Source organism: Bison bison, unplaced genomic scaffold (genome assembly GCF_000754665.1).
Source record: "Bison bison bison isolate TAMUID 2011002044 unplaced genomic scaffold, Bison_UMD1.0 scf7180017864330, whole genome shotgun sequence".
Taxonomy (NCBI): Eukaryota; Metazoa; Chordata; class Mammalia; order Artiodactyla; family Bovidae; genus Bison; species Bison bison.
In genome coordinates, this window is record NW_011494902.1 from 9,078,656 (window position 1) to 9,105,177 (window position 26,522).

The following is a 26,522-nucleotide window of genomic DNA, read 5'->3' on the forward strand; positions in this document are numbered from 1 at the left end:
CTGATCTCCTTCAGAATGGACTGGTTGGATCTCCTTGCAGTCCAAGGGAGTCTCAAGAATCTTCTCCAACACCACAGTTCAAAAGCATCAATTCTTCAGCGCACAGCCTTCTTCACAGTCCAACTCTCACATCCATACATGACCACTGGAAAAACCATAGCCTTGACTAGCCGGACCTTTGTTGGCAAAATAATGTCTCTGCTTTTGAATATGTTATCTAGGTTGGTCATAACTTTCCTTCCAAGGAGTAAGTGTCTTTTAATTTCATGGCTGCAGTCACCATCTGCAGTGATTCTGGAGCCCCTAAAAATAAAGTCTGACACTGTTTCCATTGTTTCCCCATCTATTAGCCATGAAGTGATGGGACCAGATGCCATGATCTTCATTTTCTGAATGTTGAGTTTTAAGCCAACTTTTTCACTCTCCTCTTTCACCTTTATCAAGAGGCTTTTTAGTTCCTTCTCACTTTTTTAAGTTACTAAATAATAAAAAATGTGAGAAAGAAATACATCAAAGTTCATCATCATTCACAGATATAACAAAAACAGGCTCAGCTGATAAGGAACCTTGCTTTTCTGTGGTTCCCACATTGCTAAAAAATCACACTGTTTTGATCTTACCACTATGTTGTAATCTCAAGCACTTAAAGGCTTTGAATGCCTATTAATATTTTAAAAAGATCCTTATCTCTGCCATATTCGTCTAGTTGACAGACTCCCTTCATCCTTCTAAGACAAAGCCATGTTAATTTTATATAACCAAAGCCATCTATAGATTCAATACAATCCCCATCAAAATTTCAATGACATTTTTTCACAGAAATAGAAAAAAAATAGTATAAAAAACACAATTTGTATGAAGTGACAAAAGCCTTAAATAGCCAAAATATTTTGAACCAGAATAAGATGGTGACATTGCACATTGTGACTTTAAATTTTATCACAAAGCTATAGTAATCAGAACAATATGGAACTGGCATAAAAGCAGATGTATGAACCAGTGGGACAAAGTAAAGAGCCCAGAAATAAATCTACACATTAACAGTCAGCAGATCATCCACAAAAGTCCCAAGAGCACACAATGAAGAAAGGATTATCTCTTCAACAAATGATGTTGGATAAACTGGATATTCATATGCAGAAAAATGAATATCTTAGACTAGAAAGAAAATATAACACTATTTACAAAGTGAACTCAAAATGAATTAAAAGTTTAACTATTCGGTCTAAATTGTAGAACTACTAGAAGAAAACATAGCTAAGGAAAAAGCTTGACATCAGTCTGGACAATCATTTTTTAGATATGGCACTAAAAGCGCAGGTGATAAAAACAAAAATAGAGGAATGAGATTCCACCATACTAAAAGCCTGCTGCATAGCAAAGGAAGCAAGAGAATGAAGAGACAACCTACAAAATGGGAGAAAATATTTGCAAATTACATATAAAGGATTAATATACATAAGAAACTCATGGAACTCAATAGCAAAAAAGCCAAATTACCCAATTAAAAAGGAACTGAATAAACTTTATCCACAGAAGGCATACAAATGGCAAAGAGTGACAAGAAAAGTTGCTCAACAACATTAATCACAGAAATGCAAATCAAACCCACAATGAAATATAATCTCACACCTGTTAAAATGGCTATTGTTAAAAGGAGAAACGAAGCATTGGTAAGGATGTGGAGAAAAGAGAACCCTGTATACTGTATAGTGTACAGTATACAGCCATTATAGAAAACAGTATGAAGATTTCTCAAAAAATTAAAAATAGAATTGCTCTATGATCCTGCCATCCTATTGGGTATTAGGTATATATTGGGTACATATCCAAACAAAATGAAGTCAGATTCTTAAAGAGATATCTGCAATCCCAGGTTCATTGCATATTATTCATAATAACCAGAATATGGAACCAAGTTAAGTATCTGCTGATGGATGAATGAATGAAGAAAATGTGACAGATATATACACTAGAATATTATTCAACCTTTAACAAAAGGAAATTCTATCATTTGTGGCAACATGGATGAAACGAGGACATTATGCCTAGTGAAATAAGCCAAACCTGGAAAGACAAATACTGTATGATGTCACCTACATGTGGAATCTACAAAGTTAAGCTCATCACAGCAGGAGTAGATGATGTGTACCATGGCCTGGGATGTGGGGAAAATGGGAAGATGTTGGTACAAGAGGAAAAAAACTTCAGTTATGCAGAATGAATAAATTCTGGAGGTCTAATGCACAGCATAATGACAACAGTTTATAACTTTGCACAGTACACTTGATATTTGCTAAGAGAGTAGATCTTAAGTGTTTCCACCACAAGCAAAAGAATACAATGTATATGTGAGGAGATGATATGCAAATTAGCTTGATTGTGGCATTTTTCATAAAAATAGAAAAACAATGCACATGTATATCAAAACATCACATTATATGTCTTAACAATATATGTTTTACTTGCCAATTATGTCTCAAAGCTGGAAAAAATAGAATACAAAAATAATTCTATATTAAATATATGCACATTTTAAACTATTTGTGATTTTTATGTTCTGTAATCCATGTTTCTTAAATCTGGGAAAATGCTCATTGAATAATAATTTTAAAAAAGGGTAACTCTCACACAGATATAATATTAACAGATATTATGGAGTTTATTTAACTCATATTAATGAGGAAACTGCTACGATGCTCACAATCCATTCAAAGGAGAATCCAAGAACATATACGGTTATAGATCAGCAATATTGAGGTGAATAGGCATATAGAGGCAAAACTGGCTTCTTCCAGTTTGGGAGTGGGAACTAAATTGAACCTCTGCAGAACAGAATTAGCATACCTCGAAACATGATTTTGTATTGTTATCAATTATCTGTAATTTGGAGTTCTAAAATAGCTCAAAGCAACATAATGCTAGAATTGAATAACCAAGATGCATGTGCTCCAACAATGCACAATTTTCCACTGAAGAACAAATTTCCCTACACAAAATAAGTGAAATAAAATATTTCATTACACATATCAATTAAATCTTTTTAGCCAACTCCTAATAAATTGTCCATGGTAGCAATTAGAAATGTCTTTTATGTTTCACAACTTTTTATTAAATTTTTTTCAAACACACATGCATACATGCCCACATATACATTTTTTGTACAGTGTAACACATAGAACATGAAACAGGTAGAATATCATCATTATTTCTATGTGCTCCTAGAACATAGTAGGCTGATACCCAGAGATTTGCAATACAGAAATTGTAATTCTAAGGTCCTGATCTAGAATTTACCTTCCCTCCAAAAATGACATTACTTCTTTTACTCCTGAATATTCTAAACTTAGAACTAGTTTAGAAATATGTGTGGAGCCAGATGCAGTCTTGTGAGAACAGAGGCGTCCAGAATTCGTCATCACTCAGACCCAATCTGAAAGTTAATCCTCTTTACCATCCTTATAGATTTTCCTATAAAGAAAAGGAAAATGATTTTTTTTTAAGTAAGAAATGAAATCAGTATGATCATATCAAAAACAATTCACCTGTCTCAAATGATCTCTCCTGAAGGAACACTGACATTCATCCAAAGATTCTTTTTGCTTACTTACTAGTTCTACTGTCTAAATATAGTCCAAACCTAGCCATTTTTCCAGAAGCTGCAGGAGTTGCCTTCTGCCATGTCTAACTTTGAAATGATAATCCTTTGACAGCCCTTCTGTTACTTGTTTAGTCTTCACATTCTGATGCACCCAAATTTGCTGCCATCCAGGTGGAATCAAAATCTGGAAGTCATTTATCACTTTGAAGAAACCAGACACATTCTTTCACAGTCCTTTCTTCCCTTTTTTCTCCCCCATCCCTAATTTCTACCCCCACAGACAGAGAAATATATAAACCTGACAAACAACGGACAAGTAAATGAAAGCAGCATCTCAGATAGGAAGTGTTCAGATTCAAAGACAAAAGGATGTTCAAAACAGAAACAACCTGATTAGTTTCATTAGAATTTCAATAGAATCTGGGCTCTCTGAAGAGGGCGGAGTAAGATTTTACCAAGTGTCGTGGAAAATGAACACTCTGGAACTCTTGACAACTAGGGAAGAAGATAATCATTTTACTTAATTTGTTTTTAGGTTCACTCATTTAAAAGAACTAACAGTTCCATTGCTCTTGGCAGAACACAACTGTGATTGCAGCTTTTCTATTCAGTGCACTGGAAATACCAGTGAATGTCTCCAACTGAGAGTGAGATACTGGCAGTATTTCCACATGTTAAGGGCTTACACATATTTCCCCCACCCCCACCCCCCGCCTTTTGATAGTCCAATTTTGATAAGCTTTAAAACAAATTCTTAAATAATGCAATCATCCAAATCATTGTTTCATAGGAGAATAGATACAAATGAACACATTAATTCAACAACCCTCTGATGAGTTGCACTAATCACACCAATAAGAGCTTAATGTGGTTGATCTTAAACAGAGCAGGATTTAACCATATATATACTCTAAGGCTACACAATTTTGAGTAAGGAGGTATTGGAGAATGAAAATAACAAATTATATATTCCTTGTATCATATAAAGCTTATTTTCCCCAATTTTCCCTATTCATTAATGATAGCTAATTAAAGGCTCAATTGATTAAGTTTTTATAAACAGGAGTTGAGATTAAATTCCATTTGAACTATGACATCAACCCATGAATACTGTAAATTGCATCTATGAAAAATTTATTTTTAATAGATTCAGAGTTGATAGTGTTTTTCTGGAAATTCCAAATCTTTTAGACTTTTTTTTTTATTTTTCTGAAAAGCAAAGTAAGTGCATTCAGTTTCTCAGAACTACTTCACAATTTCTCTCTCAAGAGAAAATAATTTCAAAGGACTCAAATGGAGTCTTGGAAATATGCGTAGGCACCACATACATGATATATTCTCATTCTTGTTTCCAAATTCATTTGAGTGAGGAACAAGAGTAATGGAAGACAAAAGAAAAATTAGCAATAATACAGCAATGTAGTATTAATATAGCACTAATATAATATAACCTTATATTGAAAGAGTTTTTAGAGTCTATACACCACATGGTAGAAATTACATAAAAATGTTTATGTCTATGTTCAAAAACTGGATGATGAAGAACAAAGATAAGTATTGAGAGAAAAGGGATTAAGCATTTTAATTTTCTGTTTTCCAATGAAAATAGGAATATTATTTTAGATACGGCAAAGTCCATCCCATCCTCCTTAGAACATGAATATCAAGTGTGATAATATATAAATCCAGCAATTATTTAATAAACATACACTATACATCTAGCATTGCATTTGATCTTTTAGAAATATAAAATACCTGCTATAAAAGTTATTGCAGCTTAGTTTAGAGAATAAAAACTCTCTTTGGGCTTTGGGCTTCAATGGTAGCTCAGTTGGTAAAGAATCCGCCTGTAATACAGGAGACCCCGGTTCTATTCCTGGGTCAGGAAGATCCCCTGGAGAATGGATAGGCTACCCACTCCTGTATTCTTGGGCTTCCCTGCTGGCTCAGTTGGTAAATAACCCACTTGCAATCTGGGAGACCTGGGTTCAATCCCTGGTTTGGATCCCTGGAGAAGGGAACAGCTTACCCACTCCAGTATTCTGGCCTGGAGAATTCCATGGACTATATTGTCCATGGGGTCAAAAAGAGTCCGACACAACTGAGCAACTTTCACTTTCACTTTGGGCTATAACTAAGAATGTTACAAAAACAGTGATTTGTTTTCCTTTCTTTCCAGTCAGTTCTCAGTGTTTGTATGTGACTTCTTGTACACATAACCCTATGCCTTATATCACCAAAATATGATTGCTACATAGGGAGCACTTGCTATGTGCCAGGTACCGAATTAAGCATTTCATTTGTTATTTAATTTAAAACACACAGTAAACTTATAAGTTATTCTTATCCCTTTTAATAAATGATGAAAATGAATCTTGACTAGATTAAGCACATTTCCTAAAATCTCATAAGTCTTAAATATCACCAGTGGCTTGTGAACCCAGTTCCATTAGAGCCATTCCCTGAGCCCCTTCCCACACCACAATAGCCCTCTTATAGAACACCACGTGTGATACTGGAATATAGTGTGACTCTAGGGTGTGCAGATGGGAAGGAACAACTGAAGGGAATTGTGTCAGCTCAGCGAGAAGAGGAAAATGAGGAAGGGACATGAAGGAACCATGGAAGTCCTTCTGCTCATCTGCAGTAAACTTTGTTTGGACAGAAGATCACTGGAAAAAATAAATAAATATTTTATATCTGTCAGCTACAAATTGGCACTTGCCATGGGCACTTGCCAGCTACTTCTACAAGGATTAAATCATATGCTTCTATAACTTCTGGCCTCAACACCTCCTAAAAGGAGTTCAGGATGGAAAGTAGGAATAAGGCTCTCTGTGCTCAGGGTAAAAACTGGCAAAACGAGTCTAAAGATGGTTAGATACTTTCAGGGGCTGAGTTGATGAGCCCAATTCTAATATCCTATCATATCTAGAAAAGCACTAAATCCCTTCATGGTGATATCTACTCTTTGTGACCAGCAGAAATCTGCAAAACTATGTGTTGATTATATGTATTCCCCTTCACCAAAATCACATATATACTGACCTTCTCCCCTACCTCTTGGGAGTGGTTTACCAGAGATACCTGAAATGCTGTCTCCCAGGCTACAGTCCTCATTTTGCCCCAAATAAAACTTGAAACTCATCAATTGTGCATTTTTCTTCAGCCAGCACATCATCTTCCAAGTGCTGGTAGGCTCAAAGTTGACTAATATTAATAATGTATTCCTGCTGGAAATGTAGTCTATCTTAGGTGTCATCAGATGGGGAAGGATGTGACTAAAGATCTGGGAGAATGGTGGAAACTTCAGAGGATCAGCTGAGATCAGTGTGAGTCAGGCTCCAGCTTGACATTTGAGTTCTGATTTCAGGAAAACTAGAGTCATTTTATAGTTTTACTATTTCTTCACTTTCTTGGCCTTTCATATGTCAATAAGCCTAATAAAAAACAAGGTTATTATTAATGATGAATTACACGATTCTTTGGAGAAGGCAATGGCAACCCACTCCAGTACTCTTGCCTGGAAAATCCCATGGACGGATGGGCCTGGTAGGCTGAAGTCCATGGGGTCACTAGGAGTCGGACACGACTGAGCGATTTCACTTTCACTTTTCACTTTCATGCATTGGAGAAGGAAATGGCAACCCACTCTGGTGTTCTTGCCTGGAGAATCCCAGGGACGGAGAGCCTGGTGGGCTGCCGTCTATGGCATCGCACAGAGTCGGATACGACTGAAGCGACTTAGCAGCAGCAGCACACGATTCTTATGTCGAGCAGACATATCTAGGCTTGCTAGTTTTCAACTTGACCAGAGATACAGTCACTGGCAACATACAGAGACTGAAATATTTATAAGCAAATCCTAATGAAATCTGAAATTTGCTTTAAAATATTCCAGGGGAAGAAAAAAGTAGTGAACTAGATGAAACAAGAATGGCTTATTATTGGTAATTATTGAAGTTGTATAATAGAAAGGCTCGTCACAACATTTCTCTTCTTTCCATAATAAATATAAATAACAGATAGAAAAATGTACAGGACTGACAGAGAATTCTGATCAAGATATATATATGTGTGTGTTTGTGTGTGTGTATCCATATACATTTCCACCCGCACATGTCTCCATCTATTCTGAACAGACCACCATTATTTTTAACTTGTGTGTGTGTGAATACATATTTGTAGTACTGAATTCAGTAATGTTTAATCAGGCTGTTAAAAGAGAGAATTCTGCCCCTGATACTTTAACTTAGTTTCCCCTTCCATGCGCTCACTTTTGTAGAAATAATATTCTTCCCCTTTTTTGACATTTGATTTCAAAATTTCACATTATGAATAAAGTAATACATTGAGGAGAGCTGAGCTGTGTTTCAGAAACAAGAGTATAAAACAACTGTAAGCTATTTTCTCAACAGTCTTAAGTCGAGGAAGATTTAAGGATTTATTCTGCCCTTCAGCATTTGCTTTGTAAATATTTGCCCATTCCCTTTATGAGTAAAGAAAGGATTTCTTTTTTTAACATGGAAACACAGCACCTGGAGTGCCCTAGATGCTGTAAAACAACATTTTGGAGAAAAGCGGAAATTCTATTTCTGAAGCTTGTCATTTTAACTTTAGACAATTCAAACAATTCAGACACAGTTTTCTTCAAACATTAATAATACAAAGGGGAACTTTCTGAAAATCTTGTGACAATGAACTAGTTACTTTGAAGGAAAAAGCATTCTTTGAAAACTTGAGGAGGAGGAACAGTAACAGGGAATATATACTTTAAGTGAGAGTTATAGATGATAACCAAAGGCAACGAGGGCAGAATAAAATAAGCTAAAGAAAACTGACTGAAACTTGGCAGCCATACATTGGGTCAGGCTTACTCTAGTTTGTAGCTTCAACTGTACAAAAGAGAAAAACAGAGGGAGCTTGGGTGATGAAGCACTGAGCTAACCCCTTCTCTGTCTCATCAGAATATTGCACATTAAGACCACTCAATGCTGGTAAAAGCATACTTGGTTATTTTTAAGGTGCATTTAAAAAAATTTTTTAATGAAGTTTGGTAACCTGTGTATATGTAAGTTTTCCAATTAGCACAAATGAGTCATGCTTTATAAATTTCTCAAGAAAACTGAGACTTTAAGTATAATTGCTGTTTTTTTAATAAAAATTCCTTTGTGTCAGCAAGTAATATAAATTTGAGTTGCCAGACATATATGCAAACACTGTGGCTCCAACCCTACCTCAGAAGCATAAATTTGCCTGTGAACCTATTTTCAGTGGACAGGAGATTAAATAATCAGATGATATTTAAAAGTGAATGGATATCTGCTGTTCTCCTAAAAAAGCACCAAGGTGAATAAAAAATTCATTATTTTACTTCTTATACAAATATTTTGTTTTATCTATACAGATTCCTACATTCTTCTAAAATGGTATAGATTAGTCACTAAAACAATAATGAGAAATGAAAATATATGTAAATATTTTTATGTTATTAAAAAATACATAACTTTTACGTATGCTGCAATAATTATAGTCATATGTTCTGAATTTATCTGAGTAGCCAAATTATTAAAATATGTGGGCCTTGAAATAAAGGTGAACAACAGGCAATTCACTGAAAATAATTCAGTGGTAATAATTATGGACCAAAAAAGAAAAACCCTAGGCAGGCCTTTGGTTTCATATGTTTAATGAGGGGCTGGAATTTTTTTTTTTTCAATGCACTCCAGTGATCACTTGGCAAGATATAACAAGAGAATAGAACGGGTTCCAATTATCAGTGTAGAATGCCAGTCACACTTCATTTTTAATCCACCACACCAAGAAATATAACACACTAGGAAAGCAACTGAAGATAAATTGCTATTTCTATTTTTTGAATAAAATCTCTCTGTCTCTGAGTAATTAAAAGTTCTGAACTTTGAAGGGTTTTATTTGAAGACTAAGCTATATCCTTTTCCTTTTTAAAACTTTTAATTTAGGTTCCTATCAAGCATCATCTGGGTTACTGTTCAGTATTTTCTGGTCTAACCTTTCTGGAAGAGGATTAGTGTGAGGTTCATAATATAATCATGTAACTGTAATTGGTATGAGTAAATTATACATCACTTGGGCAATTTTTTAGCATCAAGAGCTCATACAACATGATTAGAATTCAATTATTTAATTGCTAATTGAAATTAATCAGGTTATTCTGGTCTCAAGACAATATATAGTAAATACTTCACAGAATATAAAGTCAGTATTATTTTCACAGTTTTGATGTTTATAATATAAAAACCATGATACATAAGAGTTAAATGCATTAGAATTATGAAGGAAAAGGACAGATTGTAACAAAGATGTCTAAATGATTAGCTTACACATCCAAAAGTCTGAAGTCCCTTTTCTAGTCATTTGCTTGGAAGTAAACACACATTTCTCATGAGCTTATCATAATTCAAAATTACTTTAGAATTGCTTTACCCACATTTCCAGCCACAAAAGTAAAATCAGATTCATTTCCTCAAAATGGTATCTTGTTTCTGACCAAAAATAGTATCAGCTAGTTCGATCAGGTACATTATTCACTAGAATGACACCTGGAACTTCATTTCAGTATTTCAAAAGGAAACCCATTCTCAAAGAGTGGAGATTTATCAACCTTAAAATACACTGATTGTGTCTCATGTTTTAAAGGAAGTTCATGTAAAAAAAGGAATAATTATGACATCCTTTAAATTATAAAATTCTCAGGTATTTAATTTGATTCAGAGTATTAAAAACTGAATCTACATACTAGAGACTTTGTTGACATTTTAGACATTATTTTATTCCTCTTCAACATCAATAAAATAGCATCTCACAAATAGTAGATGCTTTAAAATGCAAAGCTTCTTTTTTTAAGCACTTGTCAAAGCCAAGCTGGAATTTGGTGTGCAGTTTGATTTTTGAAGCTTTAAAGTAGTGAACATGAAACTGGCTCATAATCACCTCAAGTTGAGACTATCCTGCTCTCACTCCTACATACATATACACCTGGACACACCTACACATATACAACTAGGATTATTTTAATAATCATTGTTGCCTATGATTAAGTCATCAATATAATACCAAATATACCTAAGGTGACATTAATGACTTTGATCAAAATATATGAGCAGAATTTTTATCTAGTCATCTGAATTTGTTTTAGAAAGATGGTTAAAATACCAATATTCTCAATCTATATCCCTTATTTTATAAGACTCAAGAACTTTTTCAGCTACATGCTATAATTACCATTGTGAATAAACTTATTTTTGGTACAGTGCTAAAATCAAGCACAACCCCATGGAGCCTTCCTGGGTACAAAAGCCTTTCCATGCCCCCCTTTCTAGGTTTGTAAGAAAAAGACTTCAGCTTCTCAGAATTTCTCTGATTTCCAAAAGGCAGATTCAAACAGTTACTAATCAGGGCCTGGAGGGAATGCAGAAACAAAGGAAAGGCAGTCAAGAAACAATAGTGGAGCAATAAAGCAAGGTCCACAATATATCTTTGAGTTTCTCTGCAGGAACTAAGTCTCCAAGTGAGGATGCTAACTTCAGGCTGAGCACAAGATTCCTGGAAACCACAAACTATCAGAAGAAAGTCATGTGCCTTGAAGCCTGCATCCTAAACTTTGCCTACAAAAACTCTTCTGGAATTCCCTCATGGTCCACTGATTGGGAGTCCACTTGCCAATAGAAAAGAGGTTCTATCCCAGGTCAGGGAAGATTTCTCATGCTGTGGAACAACTAAGTGCATGTTCCACAGCCACTGAGCCGAGGCTCTAGAGCCAGCAAACCACAGCTACTAAACCCATGTGCTGCGATTACTGAATCCTGAGCACTACTAGAGCCCATGCTCTGCAACAAGAAGCATCCTGATAAGAAGCCTGCACACCATCATGCAGAGTAGCCCCCGCTTGCTGCAACTAGAGAAAGCCCTTATGCAGCAACGAAGACCCAGCACAGCCTAAAATAAATAAAAATGTAGATATATAAATAAATAAAACTCAAAAAGCAAAAACTCTTCCCCAAAACCATCAGGGGGTTTGTGGCTTTTGAGCACAAGCCACCTGTTCTCCTTGTTCGACTCTGCAATAAACCCTCTGTTCTCTAAAACTCCAATGCTTTGGTTGGTTTAGCCTCATCATGCTTTGAGAACACAAACTTGGATTCGACAACAGTGATGATGAGTCATTAACTCAAACAAAATTTTCCTGGTAAAATATTTTGTGGCTGAATATTGTCAACTTTGATGGGTTAAATGAAGTTTGATTGGATGTAACAAATAATGGAGTAGCCAACATAGTCAACAAAAGAGTCCGAAATGCAGTACTTGGATGCAATCTCAAAAATGACTGAATGATCTCTGTTCATTTCCAAGGCAAACCATTCAGTATCAGAGTAATCCAAGTCTATGCCACAACCATTAATGCTGAAGAAGCTGCAGTTGAACAGTTCTATGAAGACCTACAAGACAGTCTAGAACGAACACATAAAAAAGATGTCCTTTTCATTATAGGCAACTGGACTGCAAAAGTAGGAAGTCAAGAGATAACCTGGAGAAATAGGCACATTTGGCCTTGGAGTACAGAATGAAGCAGGGCAAAGGCTAAAAGAGTGCTGCCAAGAGAATACGCTGGTCATAGCAGAACCCTCTTCCAACAACACAAGAGAAGACTCTACACGTGGACATCACCAGATGGTTAATACCTAAATAAGATTGATTATATTCTTTGCAGCCAAAGATCGAGAAGCTCTACTCTATACAGTCAGCAAAAAGAAGACCAGGAGCTGACGGTGGCTCAGATCATGAACTCCTTATTGCCAAATTCAGACTGAAATTGAAGAAAGTAGGGAAAACCATCAGACCATTCATGTATGACCTAAATCAAATCCCTAATGATTATAGAGTGAAAGTATAAGGGACTAGATCTGATAGAGTGCCTGATGAACTATGGACAAAATTTCGGGACATTTTACAGGAGGCAGTGGTCAAGATCATCCCCAAGAAAAAGAAATGCAAAAAGGCAAAATCGTTGCCTTAGGAGGCCTTACAAATAGCTGAGAAAAGAAGAGAGGCTAAAGGCAAAGGAAAAAAGGAAAGATATACCCATTTGAATGCAGAGTTCCAAAGAATACCAAGGAGAGATTAAAAAACCCTTCCTTATGATCAATGCAAAGAAACTGAGGAAAACAATAAAATGGGAAAGACAAGAGATCTCTTCAAGGAAATCAGAGATACCAAGGGAACATTTCATACAAAGAAGGGCACAATAAAGGACAGAAATGGTATGGACCTAACAGAAGCAGAATGTATTAAGAAGAGGTGGCAAGAATACACAGAAGAACTATACAAAAAAGATCTCCATGACCCAGATAAGCACAATGGTGTGATCACTTACCTAGAGCCAGGTATCCTGGAATGTGAAGTCAAGTGGGCCTTAGGAAGCATCACTACGAACAAAGCTAGCGGAGGTGATGGAATTCCAGTTGAACTATTTTTAATCCTAAAAGATGATGCTGTGAAAGTGCTATACTCAATATGTCAGAAAACTTGGAAAACTCAGTAGTGGCCACAGGACTGGAAAAGGTCAGTTTTCATTCCAATCCCAAAGAAAGGCAATGCCAAAGAATGGTCAAGATACTGAACAATTGCACTCATCTCATACACTAGCAAAGTAATGCTCAAAATTCTCTCAGCCAGGCTTCAACATTATGTGAACCATGAACTTCCAGATGATCAAGCTGGATTTAGAAAAGGCAGAGGAACCAGAAATCAAATTTCCAACATCCACTGGATCATCAGGAGAAGAAAAGAAAGTTCCAGAAAAACATCTACTCCTGCTTTATTGACTACACCAAAGTCTTTGACTCTGTGGATCATAATAAACTGTGTCAAATTTTAAAGAGATGGGAATACCAGACCACCTGACCTGCCTCCTAAGAAATCTGTGTGCAGGTCAAGAAGCAACAGTTAAAACTGGACAAGGAACAACAGACTGGTTCCAAATTGGGAAAGGAGTATATCAAAGTTGCATATTGTCATACTGCTTATTTAACTTATATGCAGGGTACATCATGAGAAACGCTGGGCTGGAAAAAGCACAAGCTGGAATCAAGATTGCTGGGAGAAATATCAATAACCTCAGATATGCAGATGACACCACCCTTATGGCAGAAAGTGAAGAACTAAAGAGCCTCTTGACGAAAGTGAAAGAGGAGAGTTAAAAATCAGGCTTAAATCTCAATATTCAGAAACTTAATCATGGCATCTGGTCCCATCACTTCATGGCAAATAGATGGGGAAACAATGTTAACAGTGACAGACTTTATTTTGGGGGGCTCCAAAATCACTGCAGATGGTAACTGCATCCATGAAATTAAAAGACACTTCCTCCTTGGAAGGAAAGCTATGATCAACCTAGACAGCATATTAAAAAGCAGAGACATTACTTTGTCAAGAAAGGTCTGTCTAGTCAAAGCTGCATTTTTTCCAGTAGTCACGTATGGGTGTGAGAGTTGGACTACAAAGAAAGCTGAGCGCTGAAGAATTGATGCTTTTGAAATGTGTTGTTGGTGAAGACTCTTAGTCCCTTGGACTGCAAGTATATTTAACCAGTCTATCTTAAATGAAATCATTCCTGAATATTCATTGGAAAGACTGATGCTGAAGTGGAAACGCCAACATTTTGGCCACCTGATGCAAAGAACTAACTAATTTGAAAAGACACTGATACTGGGAAAGATTGAAGGCGGGAGAAGGAGACGACAGAAGATGAGATGGTTGGATGGCATCACTGACTTGATGGACAAGAGTTTAAGTAAGCTCCAGGACAGGGAAGTCTGGCATGCTGCAGTCAATGGGGTTGCAAAGTGTTGGACACTACTGAGCAACTGAACTGATCTGAACTGACTAAATTAATTGCAATAGAGTGACAGTTTTTTCTTTACTTAAAATAATAAACTAGACTTTGGTCTAAAGTAAAACTGGAAGTTGATACATTACTAAAACAACCAAAGAGAAAGTAAAGACTATAAGTAACTCACAATCAAGTCTATCGTGCCAAAAATAAATGTTTTGTTCTCAATTATTTTACATACTGTAATTTTCTTTTTACATTTTTGAAATGAAAGCTAACTTTCATTTGCCTGTGAAATAATGTTCATATTCTATGGGAAGACAAAAAACATTTAAACATAAAAATTCTTCTCTGCCCCTTGATCTCCTCTCTCCCCTCTAGTTTGTATTGTGTATCAACATTATGCATGAGCCAAACCTCACCCATCCGTAGAAATACCCACCCAACCATAAAGAGCAACATTCTTTTAGCACCAACAAGACAGCATCTTAAAATATAACATCCTTCTAACCATGACGTTCAGAGCTGGATTGTGTAAAATGTCAATAATACATCATTTAATATATAGCCCTCTGTCTCACAAAGCTTATATAACTGTGCCTTGACTTCTAATGTGTGGAACAGTTCTTGGAGCTTTCCAAGATGCTTTTTCTGGGTTATAATCCTCAGTTTGGTTTGAATAAAATTTTCCATTTCTTTCTTAGATTAACTGATTAATTTTTTTCTGACAATTTAAAGAACTCAGCTGTTTTCTAACCATAACTTCTTGTGGCTGAAGGATTGCTTAAAAAATTTCAGAGGCTTTCTATAAAACAAATAAAAAACTTCTGTGATGAACAAGTAAAACAGTTTTACTGAGATTATAGCCTATACTGTATATCATAAAGTTTTCACATTAAGTAAAGTTACCTTATGGTTTAGTTTATATAATGCTGCCACAAAACATAAGCTGTACTTCATTAAATGCAAATGTGTATGTGGATTTCAGTTAAAGCTGCTTATTTTGTAATATTTAGTCATTCAAAGGCTCTACCATATAGGATACAGTATGTGTCCTCCAGAAATCCAGATGTAAATTTTAAAAGCCCAGGCAGATGTAAACTTAAAAAGTCATTATCATGCTGTCAGTGCTACATCAGAGGAAGCACCATCCATCTAGGTACACAAACCACAACCCCTACGTGTTCCTTGTCCCTCAGTTCAGTAAGTCTGCAGTCCTATATACTACTCACTTTAGGAGCAGATTTGCTGTTAAACTAATGAGGCTTTAACTTTAGGCACTTCATTTGCTCAGTCTCTTCTAAGGCTTTGAAATAGGCTGTAGAAATATAGGGGGAAAAGCATTATAGATTTGTGCTGGGCATTTAATAAAATATTATGTTTTTTCTCTAAAATTTTGTTTTAAAATGTAGTAATGGTTATCACTTTATAAAATAAATATTTTTAAAAAAAGAAAAAGAAGGAAGAAAATAGTTTGATTTTTTTCTCATTCAAAGTATTCACTTTTCACTAACTTTTGCATTTGTGATTTTATATATTTTCCCAAAGATTTATGAATTATAAAAGTTTCTCAGATCATAAAACTTGATTCCATTGCTTAATATCTCCTTTTACCTAACCCTCTTTACTCTAGACTCTGAGTTTTCTTATCTGATTTCCATTATTTTCAATATTGCTCATCAATTTTTTCTAAATAGAAACTTGTGCTATAAGGTATGCAATAGTTATGATTATGCTACAATTCCTTTCCCAAGATCTTAATAATCTTCCACTGACCAATGCGTAGAGTGTACAGGCTTCTCTGGTGGCTCGGACAGTAAGGAAACCACCTGCAATGCAGGAAACCCGAGTTTGATCCCTGGGTCGGGAAGATCCCCTGGAGGAGGGCATGGCATCTCACTCCAGTATTCTTGCCTGGAGAACCTGGTGGGCTACAGTTCTTGGGGATGCTAAGAGTCAGACACAACTGAGTGATTAACACTTTCACTTTCAAAGGGTAGACTGTAAATCTGTAATATATTTATAGATGTTAATAGTTTTCTATTGTTGCTGTAACAAACTACTACAAACTTAGGGGCTTAAAACAACACAAATTTATGTTACAGTCCTTGAGATCAGAAATTCCAAAATCAACAAAGCAGCAGGATTCTTAACAAGGCTCTGGAGGAGAGTAGGATTGCTTGCTTTTTCCAGCTTTTGGAGGAGGCTACGTGCATTCCTTACTTCATGGTGCCTTTTTCCATCTTCAAAACCAACTGTGTAACATCTTCAAAATTATCTTTCTTCCTGAATTTGGCTTCCCTTATCATATCTCCTCTGATTCTGACTCTCCTGCCTTTTCTTCCTCTTATAAGCCATTGTAATTATACTGAGTCCACTGATAACCCAGTGGAATCTCTCCACCACAAGATTGTTAAATTACATTTTTCAAAGTCTCTTTTGTTATATAAACTAACATGTTCACATCGTCTGGGAAAGTGGACACTTCCAAAGGCTCTTACTTTGTCCATCATACATACATCATATTGAGCTTCTAACTAATGCCTCAGTGTGCTGTACTCAGTCACTCAGATAAGTCCAACTCTTTGTGCCCCTATGGACTGTAGCCCACCAGGCTCCTCTGTCCATGGGGTTTTTTAAGCAAGGATACTGGAATGGGTTGCCATTTCCTCCTCCTGGGGATCTTCCCAACCTAAGGATCAAACTGGAGTCTTTTTTGTCTCCTGCATTGCCGGCTGATTCTTTACCACTGAGACATCCAGGAAGCCCCAACTAATATCTCTCTCTGTTTCTAAATTTGTCATCATTTACCACCCCTTAACACCATATGATAGTCTTCAAAATAATAACATAAATAAAAAGTGATATAACTGAGCTGCAATAACATGGACATCACCAGATGGTCAATGCTGAAATCAGATTGATTATATTCTTTGAAGCCAAAGATAGAAAAGCACTATAAAGTCATCAAAAACAAGACTAGGAGCCGACTGTGTCTCAGATCATGAACTCCTTATTGCCAAATTCAGACTTAAATTGAAGAAAGTGGGGAAAACCACTAAACCATTCAGGTATGACCAAATTCAAATCCTTTATGATTATACAGTAGAAGTGAAAAATAGATTTAAGAGACTAGATCTGATAGACAGAGTGCCTGATGAACTATGGAATGAGGTTCGTGACAGGAGACAGGGATCAAGACCATCCCCATGGAAAAGAAATGTAAAAAAGCAAAATGGCTGTCTGGGGAGGCCTTACAAATAGCTGTGAAAAGAAGAGAAGTGAAAAGCAAAGGAGAAAAGGAAAGATATAATCATCTGAATGCAGAGTTCCAAAGAATAGCAAGGAGAGATAAGAAAGCCTTCCTCAGCGATCAATGCAAAGAAATAGAGGAAAACAATAGAATGGGAAAGACTGGAAATCTCTTCAAGAAAATTAAAGTTACAAAGGGAACATTTCTTGCAAAGGTGGGCTCAATAAAGGACAGAAATGGTAGGGACCTAAAAGAAGCATAAGATATTAAGAAGAGGTGGCAAGAATACACAAAAGAACTGTACAAAAATGATCTTCATGACCCAGTTAATTACAATGGTGTGATCACTCACCTAGAGCCAGACACCCTGGAATGTGAAGTCAAGTGGGCCTTATAAAGCATCACTACGAAATGATGGAATTCCAGTTGAGCTATTCCAAATCCTGAAAGATGATGCTGTGAAAGTGCTGCACTCAATATGCCAGCAAATTTGGAAAACTCGGCAGTGGCCACAGGACTGGAAAAGGTCAGTTTTCATTCCCATCTCAAAGAAAGGCAATGCCAAAGAATGCTCAAACTACCGCACAACTGCACTCATCTCACACTCTAGTAAAGTAATGCTTAAAATTCTCCAAGCCAGGCTTCAGCAATATGTGAACCGTGAACTTCCTGATGTTCAAGCTGGTTTTAGAAAAGGCAGAGGAACATAGATCAAATTGCCAACATCTGCTGGATCATGGAAAAAGCAAGAGAGTTCCAGAAAAACATCTATTTCTGCTCTTTTGACTATGCCAAAGCCTTTGACTGTGTGGATCACAATCAACTGGAAAATTCTGAAAGAGGTGGGAATACCAGACCACATGATCTGCCTTTTGAGAAATTTGTATGCAGGTCAGGAAGCAACAGTTAGAACTGGACATGGGACAACAGACTGGTTCCAAATAGGAAAAGGAGTACGTCAAGGCTGTATATTGTCACCCTGTTTATTTAACTTATATGCAGAATACATCATGAGAAATTCTGGGCTGGAAGAAGCACAAGGTGGAATCAAGATTGCCGGGAGAAATATCAATAACCTCAGATATGCAGATGACACCACTCTTATGGCAGAAAGTGAAGAGGAACTCAAAAGCCTCTTGATGAAAGTGAAAGTGGAGAGTGAAAAAGTTGGCTTAAAGCTCAACATTTAGAAAACGAAGATCATGGCATGTGGTTCCATCACTTCATGGGAAATAGATGGGGAAATAGTGGAAACAGTGTCAGACTTTATTTTGGGGGGCTCTAGAATCACTGCAGATGGTGACTGCAGCCATGAAATTAAAAGACGCTTACTCCTTGGAAGGAAAGTTATGACCAACCTAGATAACATATTCAAAAGCAGAGACATTACTTTGCCAACAAAGGTTCATCTAGTCAAGGCTATGGTTTTTCCAGTGGTCATGTATGGATGTGAGAGTTGGACTGTGAAGAAGGCTGAGCGCCGAAGAATTGATGCTTTTGAACTGTGGTGTTGTAGACGACTCTTGAGAGTCCCTTGGACTGCAAGGATATCCAACCAGTCCATTCTGAAGGAGATCAGCCCTGGGATTTCTTTGGAAGGAATGATGCTAAAGCTGAAACTCCAGTACTTTGGCCTCCTCATGCGAAGAGTTGACTCATAGGAAAAGACTCTGATGCTGGCAGGGATTAAGGGCAAGAGGAGAAGGGGACGGCAGAGGATGAGATGGCTGGATGGTATCACTGACTCTATGGACGTGAGTCTGAGTGAACTCTGGGAGTTGGTGATGGACAGGGAGCCCTGGTGTGCTGCGATTCATGGGTTCGCAAAAAGTCGGAAAGGACTGAGCAACTGATCTGATCTGATCTGATACAAGGATTGAGCTGAAAATACACACACAGATACACGTACACATAGATATAACTATGTAACCAGCAAACATACAAGTAGATATTGTTATGCCAATTTTTGCATATTAAGAAACAGACATTTGGATAGGTTACTTCCAAGATCACAAACTTGGTCAACAGTGGAGCCAACCCTCTACCTTGCTTGTATCAGTCTCTGAAAGCTTTTGCCACAGTTTCTTCCTCATCCAAGAGAAATCAATCGAATATTTGCTATGTGTTTTTGGTTCTATGAAATAGTCCAATATCTCACCCTTGCCAGTTTCTAACTCAAATATCTACAATTTTTAATTCCCTCTCTTATATGCCACAGCCTTACTTTATGTCACCCAAGAAACAGGAGGCAACAGAGTTTCAAAGTACCATCTTAAAAACAAACACTTTCCATAAATGATATATGTGGCAGAAAAAGGCTCTTGAACATTGAAATGGGGGTGGGAGGTTTTAAGGGCTGTAATTAGCTGTAAAACTTGACTGTCACTGTAGATTTCAACAGATTTAATTACTTAGATAAACTTATGCTTGTTAGTGCCTATGAAGTGTTAAGTGCTATGTTAGGCCCTGGAGATTCCATGACAAGCCATAAACACTGACTTTGTCTTCAAAGAAAATGAATAATTTAATAAAGAATTACAGTAAAGTTTGTTAAGTGCTATGAAAATGTATTTCAGGGGATTTAAAGCTTATCGGGAGTGGTCAGGGAAAGGTTCCAGGTGGAAAAGAGGCTTAAGTTGACACAAAAAGAGTGAGTAAGATTTAGTGAGATGAAAAGGGGTGGCTGATGCCAAAATGTAAACCACTGGCAGGTGGCCTCCATATCATTAAAGAATACAACTTCTAGGAATGAAGCACTAAAGCCAAGGGAAGGTGATGATCAGTTATTTAGAAGGCCCTGTCTCTCACAGTTGACTATTCAATGTCAAGAAATAAAAAACCAGAAGTATTTTAACAGGTATAATATTTCATAGTTACAACAAGCCATATAAGAGGTTTAAAAAATGGAATTTTTCTTGACTAATTTTTCAGCCTCTGTCAGGTGACTTACTGTATTAGCTTTCAGGTGAATTCAGTCCTATCCCCAAATTTTTCAGGACACTTCCGAAGAGTTTAGCCACTAATTAAACACATCAGTGAGGATTTCCCTGGTGGCCCAGTGGTAAAGAATCCTCCCGCAGCTGCGGGAGATGCAGGATACAGGGGTTTGATCCCTGGGTCAGGAACATCCCCTGGAGAAGGAAATGGCAACCTACTCCAATATTCTTACCCGGAATATTCCATGGACAGAGGAGCCTGGCAGGCTACAGTCCATGAGGTCGCAAAAGAGTCAGACGCAACTTAGTGACTAAACAACAAAAACAAGCAGCACATCAGTGATGCTCAAAAGTTCATCTCCATATCAATGTTTTCCCCTTAAGGGCTTTTCTCCCTCTGTCACTCCCATCTTATTTTAAATGCTCAGGACAAGATCCCTGCATGCCAGTTCTCAGTGGTGGTATTAGCACAGTGTGTGTGGTGCTGGCACGGGAAAGGAGAGGGCTCATTCCTTTAGGATTTTAGCTGAAAAGCACTGTAGTAAGGATCCCACAGCTCATCTCCTCAGAATCCAGAGCTGGCCTCTGGCCTGTGTGCTAATGTCTCTGTATCTCGGAACTGTAGACAGTGGTGCATGTTCAGCACCACCCCCGCCCCCATCATCAAGGCATGTGCACTCATCCGCCGTGAGTCCCCTTTTCCTTGGTGTGGTTTCCTGGCTCACTCCCCACTGAGACTCCTTAGTTCACTCTGGGCCTGTGGGAATTATGTATCTCCTCATCCTACCTTCAGACTTGTGGGAAACTAAGGGGGGTTATCTAAATACCTCTCACGCCCAGATGTCCCCATCTTTTCCCCAGGGTACAAATGCCGCCTTCCTTTCTTGTGCTGCAGTTGAAAAACAAGAAATCAGTCTCTTCTTTACCCAGGTGAGCGCTGATCTTTCCAGGAACTCTCATTCCTTCCTTTTCCTTCCCTGACCCACACTGGCAGAGGCGACGTAAGCACACTTTTTCCATTCTGCCTTCTTCCACCTCTTCTTTCAGACTCTACTTCTTTCCGGGTTCAGCATTTCTCAAACTATTACTATTTTTTGAGTCCAGGTCGTTCCTTGTTGCATGGGGCTCTCCTGTGCACTGTGGGGCCTTCAGTAGCATCCCTGGCCTCTACTCACTATTCACTGACAATCGCCTCTCTGATTGGAAAGATCAAAAATTTCTCCAGAGATTGTTAAATGTTCTGTGGCCAAAAAAATTACCACCCATCAGCTCTCCCCATGAAGTAGTAATTTTTTAAAAAATATTTTTATTTATTTCTTTATTTTTGGCTGTGTTGGATCTGTGTTGCTGGGAGGGCTTTTCTTTAGTTGCAGCCAGTGGGGGCTACTTTCCAGTTGCAGTGCACAGGCTTCTCACTGTGCTGGCTTCTCTTGTTGCTGAGCATGGGCTCCAGGGCTTGCAGGCTCCAGTGGTTGAGTCATGTGGGCTTAGTAATCGGGGCTCCCAGGCTCTAGAGCACAGGCTCCATAGTCATGGTACATGGGATTGATTGCCCCATGGCATACAGGATCTTCCCAGACCAGGGATCGGACACCTGTCTCCTGCATTGGCAGGACCCTTCACCAGAGAAGCCCCATGAAGTCGTAATTTTGTCTACACTATGGCAAAGGAAATGAACAGATTCTATCAACATAAGTCTATTTAAAACTATTTCAATCTCATGACTGAAATCTATAGCTATCTTTCTTTATAACCTCAGGGAGACTACAGACTTAACATCTTTCATTTGCTGAATCCCATAAGCCTTTTCCTTGTTTCCCAGGGACACTGTAACCCCAAATCTCTTAGAATTAGAGTCAAAGGCCAGTAGAGCAAACACTTCACACAGGTGATGCTTTTATACCATGAATTAAAATTTGAACCACCATGGTTTTAACAAACATCTAGAAAAGGATTCATAATACACAGTTAAATAGTTTTTCTATTTTGGACATTTCTAGATTTTGGACAATGCAATTATTTACTTTTTTTCAAAAATTATGTATACATGTGTAGAATCCGCTTAAAAATTAGCTAAACAATGGCTATATGGCTATCCCTAGATACATCTTATATTAACTAGTTTAACTTTTTTATTATCTCACATTGGACTTAATTATCATGAGATTTTTTATATTTAGAATCCCAAACTCATTATTACTCTGTTACTGATATAGCACATCGTAACTCCTTTACTTTCTACCCTCTGTTCCTTTTATTGTGTCAGAGGCAGAATGATTCTTCGAATCAGCCCATATAACTTTTGGTCACACCAAGCTGCTTTTCTTTTATCATGATACACAATCTAGTAGATAGACTTCTACGAACCACATGCATCATTTTGGTTGGCCTTAGAGAAGGTGTTTTCAATATTCTACCTATGTGCTTAGTATTTTTACAATTAACTTATGATATATTTGAAAGTAAGGGAGGAAAGCAATTTTCAGAGGGAATACAACTTTAAGTTTAATGCAAACTAATGTACAATCAATCAGTAGTATTACAAGAGAGAGAGAAAATTGCAACTGTTTTGAAATTACACTAGTCTAGTTCATTTTACTGCTCCTACTATAAATGTCTGGGTTTACACATTATTATAAACAGGAATCTAAATCATTGCAACCAGTTTAATGGTGTAAACAAAACATTAATAGGACCAACAAAATTAGGTACAATAATGCATTTTCAAACAAGGGTATTTATCCTGCCATGTTCTAAAACCCAAACACATAACTAACCTGATAGTATTATTCTCAAAGTATACATTCTACCAAAGACTAATTATTTTTCTATAAAAATTCTGTTACAGGATAAGTTTTAAAAGGTCACTTCTACTGTAAAGTAAAGTTAATTAAATTATACATAAAAATTGGTGGTAGTTAAAAATGTGAGTCCTTATTCATTTCGGAAGTTTGAATATTTAGTACAATTTCAGGTGCATGTGAAAGTCGCTCAGTCACGTCTGACTCTGTGCGAGCCCATGGACTACACAGTCCATGGAATTCTCCAGGCCAGAATAGTGGAGGGGGTAGCTTTTCCCTTCTCCAGGGGATCTTCCCAAACCAGGGATCAAACGCAGTCTCCTGAGTTGCAGGCAGATTCTTTTCAAGCCGAGCCACAAGGGAAGCCCTCAGGTGCATAGTGGGTGCTTAATAAATATACACTGGAATGAATGAAGGAATTCAAATTTTAAACAATAATATGCATGTTAAATAAAATAGTGAGAGAGAAAGACTTATGTGATAGTTTGCAAGTGTCTATACAACCTAAGTGTTCCATAAATGCTTGTGATCTAAACTGAAGATGATATTATGGAGGAGCTGAAGAGAGAACTCATAGAGTGCTGATAAAGCTTATTGATAACATGGGGTAGGCTCCTAATGAGCTTGACTTTTAGTCACATCATTGTGTAACCCTTCCTTCAGTGAGAACTGGACTTCATGATTCACTTCTGATGAATAGAGTAAGGCATGAAGAGATGTTACTTCTGAGATTAGGTGACAAAAGACCATGTTTTTTCATCTCGCTTCCACATCCTCTGGCTCTTCTCACTTGGATGAAGTTAGCTGTCATGTTATGAGCTGCTTTATGAAAAAGACTCAGGTGACAATGAGCTGAGGGTGACTTACTACAGCAACAGCCAGTAAAGCCCTGAGGCCCTCAGTCCAACAACACACAGAAGTGAATCTTAACCACCATGGACATAATCTGGAAAGCATTTCCTCTCCCAGTGGAACCCTGGCGTGACTACAAGCACAGCCAACACCTCAGCTGCAGCCCATGAGCGAACTAGAGTCAGAGGACCCTGTAAGTCATGCCCAGATTTCTAACCCATAGAATCTATGAAATTATAACTGTTGTTGTTTTAAGTTGATGAGGTTTAAGGTAATTTGTTATGTGGTAATCTATTTCAAAAGAAGAATTCCCTCCCAACCCAACCCAGGAAGCAATTCTTGTTTTTGCCTATAATACCATTACAACTCTGAGATCAGTAAATAAGCAAACTAACCTAGAGGTTATACATCTGAAAAAAAAAAAGAAAAACTAAAAATGAACACTGCTTTTCACACAATCACTATATTATGAGTTTTATCTAACCTCTTGCAAAGAGGTAGAACAGTACAGGGCAAAACTCTGGGACATAGAATCATGTGAGTAGTTATAAAAAAAAAATGGAAAAAACAGTTGGGAAAGAGATGAGACCTTAGCTGATAAAAGCAACAGAGAAGGAAACGTGGTTCAGTGTCTGGGCTAGTGGCAATTTCATCACTCAAGACGCTGCTGATCTTATAGTACACCATGTCATTGTGCAAAGCTCTGTGATAAAAAAACAGTAACACTTGCTCTGCTCCCAAGAACACTGGTAGGATGATGAGCGAGACAGACAGAGACACACATACACTTCTCACTGTAATGCAAAGTGATGAGTGTTATGGAAGACTTTTGTATGGTGCATTAACAGAAGAAAAGCATTGACTTCTCAGTGGAGGTGTTCATTGTGTCTGCTGGGAAGCACATGGTGACACAGAGTTACATGCTTTACTGGGGGTTGACACTCATGGAAAGATGGCAGATGGAAAAGCAGGAATGACAAGGGGAGCCTCTGACCAAGTCATAGAGCTAATGATGTCTAGTTCCACAGGGAGCTCCTGAGTACAGATTGCCCTTTCAAGGAGTCCTGCTTCAGATAAAAAGAGAGGTCCTTGTAATAACTGCTATAATAGTCACTGGCTGGGGGTACCAAGATCCTGGAGTATGACAGCATGATTCAAAAATTGACATGGATCCTAGAGGGGGTGACAGCTGGAGGCTTCAGTCAACTGAGCACTGTGCGGCTGAGTGCAGTTGTCTCTTTCAAGGAGACCTGGTCCTTCATGGTGGAGAACAAGGAAGGCTCTCTAAAGCACAGTGTACTTGAACTGTGCTTGGAAGGATGGAAGCAAGGGACGAATGAGACAACAGAGCAGGGGAACTGCATGATCAGAGACACAGAGGCTCGAGGTGGTACTCAGGCTCAGAAAGGCTGGAGGGAAGAATGCTTGTGGAGAAATAACTATATCTGACTGCAGAGGTGGGATGGATAAGAAACCCCACGTGCCACAGAGTTAAAACTTCACCTTAAAAGCAATAAAGGGTTAACAGTTTTGATCAGGGAATTATAATAATCAGATTGACGTTTTATAAACTGTTGTTTAAACCAATATGAGAAAAATAGCCCAAGCATTGTAGGTTGCTGAACTCATGAACTGCTTTATAAAACCATAATACATCTGCTCCATGATAACATGTCTGATGAACAGTAATTATCATATTGTCTTGATTTGCACTGGAAGTGATAATTGGATATATTGACTTTTAAAAGTGGATGTTTCTTGGAAGTTCACTTGAAGTTTCTAGGATGATAAGATAATTATAGATTAAACTAGTTTCTGGTGAGTTCCTCTGATTTGCCTGATATCTAAGAATCTAATAAAAAAAGGCTTGAACTTTGTGTACCACTGGGCTCTGGACCTAAAAAGACTTATTTGACTTACTGTGAGAGATTTAAGAAGAGACAGCAAAGGCAAGACTTCAAGGGCTGTCTGCAGGAGAAAATTACCATGGACAAGGAGGCAGGTGGTGGGCTGCATGTATTCAGGAAAGAGCCTGGATATATGAAGGGGATCTGACTTTCTGAGAATACCTGTGTGGCCTGGGAAGGAAAAATCGCTACTAAAAATAAGGAACCGTGTTACCCAAAGTCCCAGACACGCTGAATGTATCCCATTTGTGATAGGCAGCTTTGAAATAACACCCAGTGACACCAGCCTACTGAAACTCCTG

The 26,522-nt window shown here is 37.6% G+C and overlaps 1 pseudogene; it reads right to left on the reverse strand.

Moving 5' to 3' along the window:
• LOC104998512 overlaps positions 1 to 21,680 on the reverse strand; it is a 117,834-nt pseudogene extending 96,154 nt beyond the window's left edge.
• Between the last annotated feature and the right edge of the window lie 4,842 nt (positions 21,681 to 26,522).